This window comes from Chiroxiphia lanceolata, chromosome 14 (assembly GCF_009829145.1).
Source record: "Chiroxiphia lanceolata isolate bChiLan1 chromosome 14, bChiLan1.pri, whole genome shotgun sequence".
NCBI lineage: Eukaryota > Metazoa > Chordata > Aves > Passeriformes > Pipridae > Chiroxiphia > Chiroxiphia lanceolata.
In genome coordinates this window covers 13,984,406-13,998,484 of record NC_045650.1, presented here as the reverse complement: position 1 = coordinate 13,998,484, position 14,079 = coordinate 13,984,406, and the positions used below count along the sequence as shown (strand labels likewise).

Below are 14,079 nucleotides of genomic sequence, written 5' to 3'. Positions count from 1 at the left end.
AGTAAAATCAAGGAAGTGGCCACCAGACTCACGTAATAATCAACTAGCAAGAGTCTCCAATGCTTAGTTTCATGTTGGAAACAAGGACACAGTCCATTTCCTTACCACAAATTGAGACATTTCACCTTACCCTACATGCAGGACCGTTTGTTGACTTTCGTGGACTTCCCTCGTGTGTGCTCTTCAGTCTGTGCTGCAAACTGAAGGTGGACAGTACAGCTGTGCCTCCTCTGTATTTCTTTACATTATTTCCTTTAATTTCTCAGATTATTTTCCCTTTATTCTGCTTTTAAGCCTTGACCCTTTAGCCTTCCTCAGTGTCACGATTTCTCTCAGTCTTTGGTTGGCAGACACTTGCAGAGCTGGCATTTCCAGTCAGGGGCAGATGTAAGACAACATTTCTGCTGATGCTGATTCAGCCAGGCGAAGATCAGCTGTGTTGGCAAGAGCAATAGCAGTGAAGGATTGATGCCTGCTGGGCCTGATCTTCTGTGTCTGACATCAGGGCTGTCCTTCACTGCAGTCATCATTTGTCTGTAGGGATGTCGGTGAGAAGACACCAGAGTCTTCATATGATCTAAAATTCCATAGAAGTGAATGTTGGTCCATAGATCCAGATCCAGAGGCTGCACAAGCTCACATTCACTGTTTTGCTGTTCTTGCTGGCTAAAAGATAGGTCATTATAAATACCTACAGGGATTATCAACAACTTAATCTGGTGTCTGAAGGGGCTGGTATGTATGTGTGGGGTTGAGGGCACAGTTTATTGCACACTATGCAAATGCAGCATGGTGTGAGGCTCTAAAAAATACCCTATGGAAAAACATTTGTGCAGCTAGCTGTGGTTTAACTGAAATTGGAGTCACGTCAGGAACAAAAGAAGTACAAAGCCAGTTTGTAGCAGTGATCAATAGAGGATTCCTTTTTCTCTATTCATTTAAAGTATGCTTTGCTTATTTTTCTCAAACAGCAGTCTAATGGTTGTTCCCTAGCTGATGGCTCTAGGGAAAGGGCTTAGAGTAGTTTGTGTAGCTCAACAGTGGCTGTTCTGGCTGCAAAAGAAGCACTGGCAGCAACTTCCAAAGAGTCCTGCTGAGTCTGTGCAGACCAGATCCGCTTCCAGTGCTTGTCCTCCCAGGGTTTCTGGGAGGTTGTAATTTTTTATGAGCTGCTAGGAGGCTATTTGCAGATCTGAGATGGTTTTGGTTCCTCTAAAATGACATGTCATCATGTTGGCATATAGTTACACTACTCTTTGAAGTAATAGGATGATGTTGAACCAAAGCATCACTGTATTGTGGTCTCCATTTGTTATTTTTTAGCGGAGTTTGCTGTCTGAAACAAACCCATAGAAGTGACTGTGCTGTGAACTTTGTGTCTCTCAGGCCTTAAATAATGCCTGTCATTTACTGCGCTCCAAGTGAGTGCAATATACCATGAGAAATGCAATATCATCTTTCAGACCAGTATGGCTAAATCAACAAAACCAATAAAAACTGAGAGATGACAGTATTTGCTGTTGCAAATGTGCTGTCTCTGTACAGGCTTTTCCTGATTTCATCATTATACTGTCCTGGCCACACTAATTCTTTAAATTCTGAACTATTAAATAGTCTCAGCCAAAGTTTGGAGTTGCCAGCCATCTATGAGTTACAATGGGGTAAAGACTACTCAGTCTTACTTAGACATCAAGATTAAGTCCTACTAAAGGCTTCTGGTTTTTCAAGTGAAAAACAATGGATAAAAAGTACTCAATATCCTTAAGGTGTTTAAATTTATGTTGTTATTTCAAAGCTTTTTTTCTTGGCTTTATTTTTTTTCTTTTGGATGTGTAACTCTTAAGTATTCTGAAAACAATCAACAGCTTTGATTAGGACCTAAATTAAAACAACTGGTGAGCTACCATACCCCTTCCTTTGTCTTTTTGGTATGTTTGCTTAACTGCAGGATACATTCCTAACCTTTAGACATTTCGGTTCTGCTTGGTGCAGTGAAAGCCATTTTCTGGCTTGCCGTGTGTCAGAACAGGGAACGTTTTCACCTTTTATTTTAAGGAGGAAGAAGCTACTGATCTGATTTGGAAGCAGCAGGCTGGTTATTGTCTGTCTAAAGCTGCTGAGACCTGTGTGCAGGACAGCAGCAGTCAGGCTATCCTGTCATCATACACAGATCGCTGATTATCACACACCAGTGTTTGTGATCTTCTGCAGCGCTGCTTCCTTCTGTCTCTCATCAAGGCCCAGTGAGCACAGACCGTGACAGGTAAAATCTTCTTCCAGACCTTAGATGCTCCCATACAAAGAGCCATGCTTAATCCCTGGCCTAGTGTGTAATTTAGTAATCTGCATGGTCATGAATTCCAGGGATATATGGGCAGGAAGCGCAGAGCAGTGTGGGTAGCAGAGCAGGCCCACAGAGTCATTTAAGCCTTTGTTGTATTGTGTAGCAAGGGATTTTGGGGACAATGAGACCTGTCTGTCAAAGATTAAGCAGACTGGAAGTGTGGTTTATACCAACAAATGAATGAAGCTTTTTGGAGTGTTAATACAGCCACGTAGTAAATGTCCAAGGACTTAAACATACAATTTATGTGATGACAAGCAACATTGGAATTAATCATTTATTCTATATACCTTAGCCAGTGGGAATTCAAGTAGGTGAAAAGTTCATTTTTGTCCTTATCTGGATCAATATGCAACACTTATATAGGAAAAATGAAAAATCCTCTATTTTTTTCTCTCCCAGACTTTGGTTTGAAGTTATTTTTGCTAACTGCACTTTATTCTCTGAACACTGCCCAGTAAACCAGCCACTGACAGACTGGCACTTTGTGTTATCAGGCACTGCAATAAAATTTTGCCTGGACCTGCTCTGCTTAAGCCTCTAGAGATAACTGGAATCTTGCCAAATGTTGTTTGTAGATTTGCAGGCCTCTACTACCCTCCACTCCTGCTTTGGTCTGTACATTTCCAAGCAATGTGAAGATGAGGATTCACAGACTCCATTTTTTTCCTTTAAAGTGAATTGTTTACATGTTTGCAAAACTCCCCTCTGCTCTGCTGTGTAACAGGTCTGTGGGAAGAGTTTTTGTTCTAAATCTGCTATCTTGAATAAGCATAAGATGGTTCCCATCTGAGTTTTAAATCTTGACTAATATTATCTGTTCCAACAGATAATTTTGTTTTTAGCAGAACCCTGTGCAAGGAAAGCTGCTCAGACCTTTCTGAAGTGCCAGGAACATGCTGGGAAGGCTATGGGAGGCAAAATGTAGGGGAAACTGCTTGCAGGGAATCTATTGTTCACTGCTGACCCCATACTGGCCAGATCTGTGCATGGCCTACTTTCCCCGCCTGCCTTTCTAACTAGAAGCATCCTTTGGGGTTGAATGACCTTAGTGGATAATGAGAAGTTTTGCTGTGTTTGTCCCTTGTAAACAGAATGTTTAGCATGTGGAACACGGTCTGGTAACTAAAATGGATTTTTTTTTTTGGGGGGGGGGGAACTTTGTTGTTGTTGTTTGTTTTGTATTTTTTTTCTTTTCCCCCAAAAAGGGATACTTTATTCACTAGATGATTAATGTAAATACATGCTATGACAGTAAGGCTTAGAGGTAGTCATGCTGCATAGATTAGATGCCAGGTTCAGACTTGCTTGCAGAATTACATCGTACTAAGCACTAATTTGGTTGTAATAGCACAAAGACTGGATATTGGACAGGGAAAGGGGCATAAGTAATGCATCAGAAAGAACAAAGGAAAAAAGACAAGATTGTTTTTCTGGAACATTGCTTAACTTGTGGCAATTTATAGATACACATTTTCTGTGTAACAGTGAAATTTAATAGAATAATTAGATTAGAAAAATAATAGAACAGTCTACTATGATAAAAGTGAGCCAAAAAAGCAGTCATAAGATCATCATCCAGAAGAGGTTTAGGCTATGACTTGGATTGCAAGCTAGAGGAAAGGTTCAGATTTTAGATTCAGTTATCTCAGCATTTTACAAGCTTTTTTTCTCAGGAATTTGATACAAATTGAGAGAAACTCCTAAAGGCACAAATGAATACAGGCATTTAAATCTGCTTTTAGAATACCAATGTTACTCTTGTGATCCAAATCTCTATTGTTTGTATTCTAATGAATTCACTTTACATTCTTCAGAAACAGAGAACACAAGGGCAATCATTGCAAAGTTTTTTTAATTATCATATTATTACCACCTGAAAAAACACGGCTATGTTATATTCCAAATATTGGAAGAAAGCTGTATTATTTTAGTTAGAATTAAGCAGTCTCTGCAACAAATTCACCTCAATATTTAATTTATTGCAAAATGCAGTAAAGCAAATACCACTCTGATATGAGAGGCCACATTATGAACTAGAATATCTGCTGATAGGCAAAGAGTAATGAGAAAAGGTTGAGCAACTTTTTTGAAGATTCAAAGGCAAGCTGTTAAATCCTCATTCCTTTCTTTTCTGGTTGAATGTCATGTTTGGGGAAGATCTGGTGGAAGAGGACACAGCATGAGGGGAATGGAAAGCTCTCTGTGTCATCCGGAGCAGAAATGGCTTCCATAGGTCCTTTTCCACATCACACTTCTGGCTCAGTTCCTTATCTCTGAGTTACCTCCTTATCTCTGCGTTATCAGCGAAGCAGGACGTATCTCTACTGTGCTTGATTTCCAGTTCCCAGGCAGAAAGAGAAAAGTAGTCAAATGTAGATATAATGTAGTACTAGAAATTGTGAACCAATGGACAGGTGCTTTTGACCTTTTTATTACCGATTCCCTGTTCCCTTCTGCCCTTCCTGTCTCAGTCTTCCATTTCAGAATCCCTGATGGGGGCTGCAGGGGCTGACGGACAGAGAATTCTGTGTGTGGAAGGGCGAGTTGCCCATTGAGATGTGCTGTTCCTCCTGCCTCTTTCTCTGTGCAGGATTCCCATGAGTAGTGCCTGGGTGGGATGTGTGACAGTCAGTGGTTCTGCTCCTCAGTGCAAGAGGAGAGCCCAAACCATCCTATCTGCTAAGGAATAGCCGTACTGGGAAATGCTGGTATGGGCAGTCTCTTCCTGCTACATCTACTCTTTTCCCACATCCCTGTTCTGTCTCTGAGGAAACACTACCTTTTCACAGCCTTGGCTTGCAAGGGGAGTTAGAAATTTAAAAAAATGGGTTTGTTGTAAAAGAAAGAACTGGAGAGGAGCCCAAAGCAAATTAACAGATCTGGACACAGCAAACCCTGTGGAGGTTTGGAGTCTGTTTGGCTTCAACATGTGGCTGAACCCTCCCTGCCTTCCTAGATACAATGTCCCTTTAATGGCCTTAACAGGCCTGACACTGGCAAGATTTCACTTGTTCAGTACACTACTTAATACAGCTAATTTTCTACTGACAACATTTTTTTGCAACAATGAATCTTCTGTCACTTGAGCCCATGAGGAAGGCAGCTTGGAAATGCCAGCCAGAGGGGGAGGGAGCAGGTTCATTGTCGCTGTTCACTTAAACGGTTCTTTAGAAACACATTGGCTTCTTTGGTTTGTTCAGTGGGGTGCTAGGAATAAGTGGAAGGGAAAATAATACAACACTGCATGTTCTTCTTTCCTCACGAGCCCATAGCATATCCCTGGAAAAGTTGTGTGTTGCAGGGTGTATCTTAAGGAGAGTCAGAAGCTGTGGTTTTGTGGGCACCAGTCCTGATGTGGATGTCCATGAAGTTGCTATGATTCAACATCTGTTTTCCCCAAGGGACTTGTGGAATATCTATGATTAGTGTGGTAAAAACATGCTTGATCTTAGCAAATTTGTTGGAGAGATGATATATATGCACATATGTATTGTTGAATATATATATATATACATATATATACACAGTTTACATACTGCAATGCCTGCGACCAGGTGTCAGGAATTGTATAAGCTCAGTTATTAAACTCCAGTGTGTGTGTATGGAAGTTCATCCATATTGTTTGTCACGTGGAAAGCAACAGATAAAAACACTTAAACTATGAGATAAAATGAAGTGATCCCATTTGATGTCTGAGACAAATAATTTATTTAATAAGCAGTTTTCAGTAAACATAAAAACTGAATTGTAACCAGTTGGCTGATTCTTTGCTGAAGCAATAGTGACATAGATACCTGCTCTTCTGTATCACCATAAAAGGCTTTACTTGCCTGTAAGGGGCAAAAGATAGTTGTCAATAGAACCAGTGGCATCTACACATCAGTCTGGCTACGGAAAAGCCTGGCAATGAAAGCCAGTAAAGCCAGGGGCTATGACCCTTTCCACTTTTCATTCCACTCATCTCCTGCTTTGGTGAGCTGTCATTTGATCATTTCTACTGCCATGCTCTCACCAGAGTTGACTTATGTGCATTCTGGGCAGGAAAATGCTATGCATATGCTACCTTGTCTACTTTCCTGAACAGCCATCAGAAAAAGGAAAGAAGTCTTAGAGAAACCCTGTGTTTTCTTCTGAAATAACTAATTCTTTTGTATTAATATTCAGTTCAGGACTTGTGCTGCTGTCGAGAGATGTGCACAGTACTCAGAAGTTCTCTTCCTGTAGTTAAGGGCAGGAAAATGTTATGACAGCTGCTGTCCTATGTGAACAGGTCGGGGAACTGTAAAGGCTTTCTAAAACATTTTTTAGAGATTAGGCACTGAAGGCTTGAGGGAGAGAAGATGAACTGAGGTTGCAAAAGACCATAAAATCTCATAAACCATCTAAACCTTTGGCTGTACTATGCTCTTTTGTTAAATAAAAAAAAAAAGCATAGCTCACAAGTAAGTTGAAGTCAGTTAGACCTCACTTGCTTCACTATTTTTGCTAAGATTTCATAATCGAGTGATCCAGTCTTTCAATATAAGCCATATTTTTTAAAATGTTGGTGAGTGTAATGTACTGCCAGCACTCCATGAGGTGTAGGAGTGGTTCCTGCCCGTTACCTCCCCTCATTCATGCCTCATTTCCTCAGTTGCTTTTAAGTCAGGCATGGTTTCAGAGGAGTGCCTGTTGTCAGTCTCATGTGCTGTCTACATGAACTCTCTCCATTTGTGTGTGAACCTGGTATTGCCCTGCCAGTTTAAAACACAAAAAGGTCCTAAAGGTATCAGTCAGGCTAGCAAAAATTTCGTCCTAGGTGACCATGTATCACCTGAGCCTCATGGGCAATTAGCTTAAACAAACAGTGGGTAAGCTGAGGATTCAGGGGCGATCACCTCTGCTGCCCTGATAGTCTGCGGTGTGATTCATCAGTATGATGTTTCATGCTGTCTGTGCTCAAAAAAAGGCTTAATTCTGGCTGATGATCATGGAAAAGGCAGGTAAATGTAATTCAAATACGTAGCATAGCTCCTTAAAAATAAACTTTAACTCATAATTCTCATATATCAGTTATTAATTTAATTGAAATACAATGTGAGTCATCCTTATGCTTCGTAAATCCTGCTGCTCGTTCTTTATTTGAAAAAATCCCCTTGACTGAAATCTTTGTTTCTGCAGTGCCCATCATTTCGTGTGGTGCTCGTGGATCCTCTGTGAAGCACAGTGCAGGAAGGCTGTTGCCTCACTGCTGCATCTCTCACACAGATGTTACAGCCCACAAGGGGCTTTCACTGACTTTCATGTTATCTGTGTTCTCTGGGGCCTGGAACCTTTCCACATGCACTTACTTTCTTATCTCACTTGGACATTTCAGAACATCAAAGCAAAAAGGCAATCAGAGTTAAAACCATCCTTTTTTTACTTTTGTACATTTTTCATAGTTACTTCAAAAGTCATGAAGTATAAAATGGAATAACTAATTTAAGATTGAGTCACTCCTGGCATCATCCATGGTGGGGAAAAGGATGACAGTATGTGGTCTCTTTGTGTATTATAAATAGAAATAGCAAATATGTGGAATTGATTGGATCAGGATGTTTCATGAAAGTTTTTAACTGGGAATCAAACATTCTAAGGAACAAACTTTTCATAAATTTAAATGTCCGATTTAAAAATAAAAATTTTAAAAAGAAATTTCTAGGGTTTGTATGCAGTTCTATATTTATAACATGGTAAACCATCCATTGCAATTTTGTAACTGAAGTATGGGATTCATCAAATGATTTATAGAATCAAATTTCATTGATTTTTTTAAAGTGGTTAAAAAATGGAGTGTAAAAACAAATATATATATATATACACACCTGCACACATGCATTTTTTTTATCACCCAGGTTTTCTGCTTGCAGTCATGTCTTGTCAGGCTTACTGGAAATAACAAATATTTTTTGAAAATGGAGTTTATCACATGAACTAAAATTGGAAATTGTTGTGAGAACCAGCCTGCAGTTGCTCATTACTACATTAAAAGATTACTCCTGAGATGACCAGAGTGGCCTTGGCAGTCGGCAGCGTGAACGTGCCAAGGGCTGCTTTGCGTAAACAGAAAACTTCTGAAAGGCCTTGTGATACCAAAGAACTTCACAAGGCACAGGAATAAATTGTCTTTTTTCTTAAAATTACATTTTAAAAAAAATATTACCCTAGTATCTTTCCTTCAAATAACAGAGAACAAAAAAATGCCAAACCGAACTATTAGATTTTTGGGGAGTTGCTGAATGAAGCAGGATTGGCCCATTATTTCTGTGTGTATATAGAGTTCTGTGTATTCATCTCATGCTGTGTGTAGGTAAAAAGCTGTGTAGAGGAACAGTAAACTATATGACAGAAATAAAGAAGCCATTTTGAACATGACTTCACCTAAGTTTTTAGAAGAAAAACTGAAGAATAATTTTCTTTAAAAGTACAAAGCGTTTTTCAGTAGGGAGAATAATTACTTTCTCTGGAATGTGAGCAGGGCACTGGATACCTGACCTGTAATTTAGGAAAATAGTGAAGGGGTTTTCATCAGTAATTATTATTATTACAGTAGAACTGTGGGGCCCCAGTTGAGACCAGAACTCTCATGCTGGTCACTGTCTATCCAGCAAGAGAGAACCGCTGCCGCAGGAATCCTGCTGTGAAGGCAGGGCAGGCCGAGGAGAAGGGAGGAGATGGAGGTGGATGGTCCAAGTGGTTGGCCCAAGGTTGTGCTGCTCACGGGTGGACGTGGCTGCCTTGCGCTGGTAAGTCACCAATGGACACTTCATCTGAGTTCAGCGGGATTCGTGTGCTGCCTTTTGTAACATGGTGTCCCTACTGAGACTGCCCCCGATTTAAATGGGTAATGCCATTTGTTGGTGTGAAGGATCAGTCCCTTGTACAGGTAGTCCTGTACAACATGGGAATCGGGTACATAGATCTTCCTTAAAGGCTTCAGTCTAGATTGTGCTTAGAGCGTATAAGAACATACATTTTTAGGGCCATAATGACTCAATGGTTGTCCTTTAGTTTACCTTAATGTACTCGAACAAGTATAAGATGCTTCCAACTACAAAGCATTTTCTCGTGAAGTAAATCTTTCACTAGTAATGTTTTGTGTCAATAAAACATGGTTTAAGGGGGAAATAATGGTTGAAGGAATAGAGAGTGTGAATAAGACCCTTTTTCAAAATGTGGTCACTGAGTTCTCATAGAGAAGAAACTATGTGTTAATTTGAGAAAACATGAGCATCTTTAAATTCAGTTGCTCTTCTCATACACAGGAACTTAATTTTGCTTAGAAAGTTAATAGTGCTTTGATGCTTGAAATATGACAGTCTACAAATTTACTAGCAGAAGTAGGGATCAGTTCTACCCTTCCTCATCAGAAGTATTTTCTGCTTAATTACTAGATCTGCTAGATTTATCTCACTTAGTGAGTCCCAGTATCTTTTGTGGTGATGAATCAATGAGCTGGTATTTGACAGGGAGTCAGGCCAGTAGAACTGTTCCCCAAGTAAGTATGTACTTGTTTTTTGTCCTTGAAATAATGGTTCCATACCAGTGCCACGTGTGTTCCTTTGCACAGTGACAAATCAAATGGACAAATCAAATAGATTTACGCTTTATTCTCCAAGCTCACAGAGGCAATGGGAAATAAGGAATGTTTGGAATTTGCAATGCTATGTGTAGCAGCTCTGCTTCAGTGGGCGAAAATTTATGTGAGGTATTAGAGTTGGCAAAAGGGATCGGGACAATAGAGAAACTGTGATGTGTCTGTGTAGCAGTAGAGAGGCCCCATCATTATCCACCATATTGGACTTTCCTCAGGACACCCTGGGATGCAGATGAATTAAAAGTGTGTAAGGGAAGAAGGTATATGCCACAGAACCTTTTCCATCTTGAAAGACACTGCCATCAAATTACACGTTCGGGACACTGATTTTACCACCTTCTGCAGTGTGATGACTCAGAAGCAATGGGAGATTCCTGTTCCAGCCATTTTTTCCTCTTGCTTACCACACATTGAGTATGAAAAGCTGCATTTCTGAGCCAGCTGTGTATTTTTAATGGTTTGCAATGGATATGTGCGTAACAGAGATGCATACGATTCATGCTGAACTTGTGACACAAACTGGGTCAAAGTCCTGAAATTATCTGTGGAAAAACCCCGGGTGTGTAAAGAAATAATGCTGTTTTTTACCAGCATCATATTTGTTACAGACAGGCGTCTCATTTAGTGCTGCAGCACAGTAAAAGCCCAGTGCACAAATGTGTTTGAGAATACAGGTCATAGTTTTCAAATATATGAAATTCGAGTGGGCATTTGAGAAAACATTTCCAAGTCACAGCAATTTCATTGGCTTTGTTCTTGCTTGATGTTACGAGCAGTCTGTAATTTTTCTCTTTTTAAAAATGATTGTTGTGCAGTCAGGAAGACAAAATTATACAATTTGCAGCAATTACCAATGACTTTTCTACAGGCTACTGGACTACATATTGAATATTAATGATTAAAAATAGGGAGCTCCATTGACTAATTGTAGTTTTTGTTTGATGTAATCCACATTTTATATTTAAGCTTGTCCTCACTGCTAAGAGGTGTCTTACCCATTTTATGCTTTGATTAAGAGCAGTCCTGATGCCAAAGCACAGGCACTAAGCACTTAACTTTTTACCACAAAGTAAACTCATTGAGGTCAGACAGTAGTTCCACCTGGTACTGAACTCTGTAAGTTTACCTTGTGGTAAAACCTGAGTCTTCCTTGTGCTGTTATCCTGGAATTGCTCCTGCAGCCACCGTGCCTGCTCTTTATAATGCACTGATCTTGGAACGGTTCATGGGAGTGCTACTTAGTGACGAAAAATGCTGCTTTTACAGCAGTGGAGGCAAGTCCTTTGTTTCAGCGTAGAAAACATGATTTTCATTCACATAGACTTCAAAAGGAACAGTGAGAATTCTTGAGAGCCTGATTATCATGGCATAATCACATTATCAGAGAGATTAGAAGCACTTTACTGTGTCCTTACGCTTTAGTGACACTCTAAGACACTGGACAAAGTCTTCAAGTGCTGTTGAAGTCTTTCTTGTAGGGCACTAAGGCAAAGAGAGCTTTTTAGCTGTGGGTCCTGAAATCACAGAGAACATGTTTAATTCTTCTGTCAGAGCCCTGCTCATCTAAACACAAGCAGAAGGTGTAGTTGCTGGTCTTTACTGCCCCATCTTAGAGAGCAAACAAAAGCCTCCTAAAATGTTAATTCCTATCAGTTCCAGTCATTGTGAAACACTATCATTAACCAGGCAATCAAACTAATTGAATACAGAAGTATTAGCAATTCAAACAAGAGAGGAATTCACAGTGTGTTTTCTCTACAAACCTTGGTGGACTCTTGGATGCTGTTGCTTTTGTGGTAGTGGTTGGCTATAACTGTGATGTGCCTGTTTTTAGGGTATGTCTGGTCAGTGCTGTGTTGCCTTGAGGTAAACAGTCCACAATCCATGATTTGTGAGTTGTTGCCTGAAAGACACTGAATATCTAGTGATTACGGGAAATTAAAAAGTTAAAGCTGAGACTGAAAGTGAGAGCAAAGCATGTGATTTTGTAACATGCTTCTTGTGTATGGTTGCCAAGGACCACTGAAGATTTGGGGATTAATGTTCTGATTGTATGGTTCCCAATATAAAGGATTCTACTGATAATTAGCCCAGAGTGAAGAGAGCTAAAATTAATCAACAGAAAAGCCTTTTCAGATGGGAGACTGTGCCTCTGGAAGTATATACTATGGACAGTGTCTAGGCAGAAAAGGTATGAAATATCAAACATGCACTTGACCTCAGTTAAAAGGCCAGGATGAAACAATCACAACAGAAAGTGTGACGTGAGAGAATTGTGGCACTTAAAAGAAAACTGCTTCAGTAGTGAAGAAACATGGAATACAGAAAAAAATATTTTAGCCCAAGCAGGTAGTAAAAATGATCCTGGAAAAAGAATTTTTAAAATCAATTATGCTTTTTTTTTTTTTTCACTTTGCTTGATTTTAAACATGTAACAATGCATTTTTAAATTAACTGTAAAAGTCTTTTACCTGCCAAGCCATGGAGTCTGTGTGTCTCCAGCTGAGATTACTAAAACACTTGCAGCAGGGAGCTGCATTCCTTCTGCTGTTTTACAGAGTTAGGGAAATAAAAGGGAAACACTTCCATGGACATGAGTGTAGAGGATAATTAAAAGGAGGGGGATTTTTGTATCTGGATTGGGTTTTTTTTAACTTCTTCCTCCATTCTATATCTTTTAATGTAAGTCTTGATTCTTTGTGCGGATAATTCATGTAATCCACTGACTGTCTTTTCAGTAGAAAGCACAGCCATAAACTGCGTTTTGTACCATAGACAGCATAGCCATAATCTGCATTTTGTACCATAGACAGCATAGCCATGAACTGCATTTTGTACCACAGACAGCATAGCCATGAACTGCATTTTGTACCACAGACAGCATAGCCATGAACTGCATTTTTTTCCACAGACAGCATAGCCATAATCTGCATTTTGTACCATAGACAGCATAGCCATAATCTGCATTTTGTACCATAGACAGCATAGCCATGAACTGCATTTTCCACTGATACATCCCTGCGGCTGCGGGAGTTGCTCCATCTGCCGGCAGTGCCCCGCCATCGCACCTTGAGGGAGAGCACAGCGCTCCTTCCTACAGTGCTATCTAAGTCAGAAACCGCCCGGGAATAGGGAGATTTCTGCTATAACTCAGGACATTGAGTTGCCAGAACGTGTCCAAGGAAAGCTAACAAAGCAGCTGAAGGGTCTGGAGCACAAGTCATATGAGGAGCGGCCGAGGGAGCTGGGGGTGTTTAGCCTGGAGAAAAGGAGGCTCAGGGACGACCTTTTTGCTCTCCACAACCATCTGGAAGGAGCTTGTGATGAGGTGGGGTTTAGTCTCTTCTCCCAGACAACTAGCCATAGGACTAGTGAGGGGAAATGGCCTCAGTCTGGGTCAGGGGAAGTTCAAGTTGGATATTAGGAAGTTGCCTCACTGCAGGAGTGGTTAAGCACTGGAACAAGCTGCCCAGGACAGTAGAGGAGTCACCATCCCTGGGAATGTTCAGAAAACAAGTAGATGTGGAACTTGGCAGTACAGTTCAGTGGGCATGATGGTATTCAGTCAAAGGCTTGGTGATCTTGGAGGAATTTTCCAACATTAATGTTTTAGCACAATATCACCAGCCAGTTGAGGCAGGTGAATGTCCCACTCTACTCTGTGCTGGTGCAGGCTCACCTCAAGGGCTGTGTGCTGTTTTGGATACCACAACATAAGAAATATATAAAGTTGTTAGAGGGTGTCCAAAGGAGAGCTACAAAGGTAGTCCTGGTGAAGGGTCTAGAGGGGAAGCCATAGGAGCAGCAGAGGAGGAGCAGGTACTGATCTCTCCTCTCTGTGACCAGTGACAGGACCTGAGGGAGTGGCCTGAAGTTGTGTCAGGGGAGGTTTAGTTTATATATTAGGAAAAGGTTCCTTATGCAGAGAGTGGTTCAGGACTGTATCAGGCTCCCCAGGAAAGTGGTCACAGCACAAGCCTGTCTGAGTTTAACATGTGTTTGGACAATGCTCTAAGGCACATGATGTGACTCTTGGGGTTGTCCTGTGCAGGGACAGGAGTTGGACTCCATGATCCTTGTGGGTCCCTTCCAACTCAGGATATTCTATTCTGTG

At 40.6% G+C, this 14,079-nt stretch overlaps 1 protein-coding gene across 3 annotated transcripts in view; it reads left to right on the top strand.

Annotated features, from left to right (window-relative positions):
• The window catches only part of COL4A6 (collagen type IV alpha 6 chain), a 115,545-nt gene that overhangs the window by 58,201 nt on the left and 43,265 nt on the right, over positions 1-14,079 (top strand). The gene's annotated exons all lie outside the window — the stretch shown is intronic.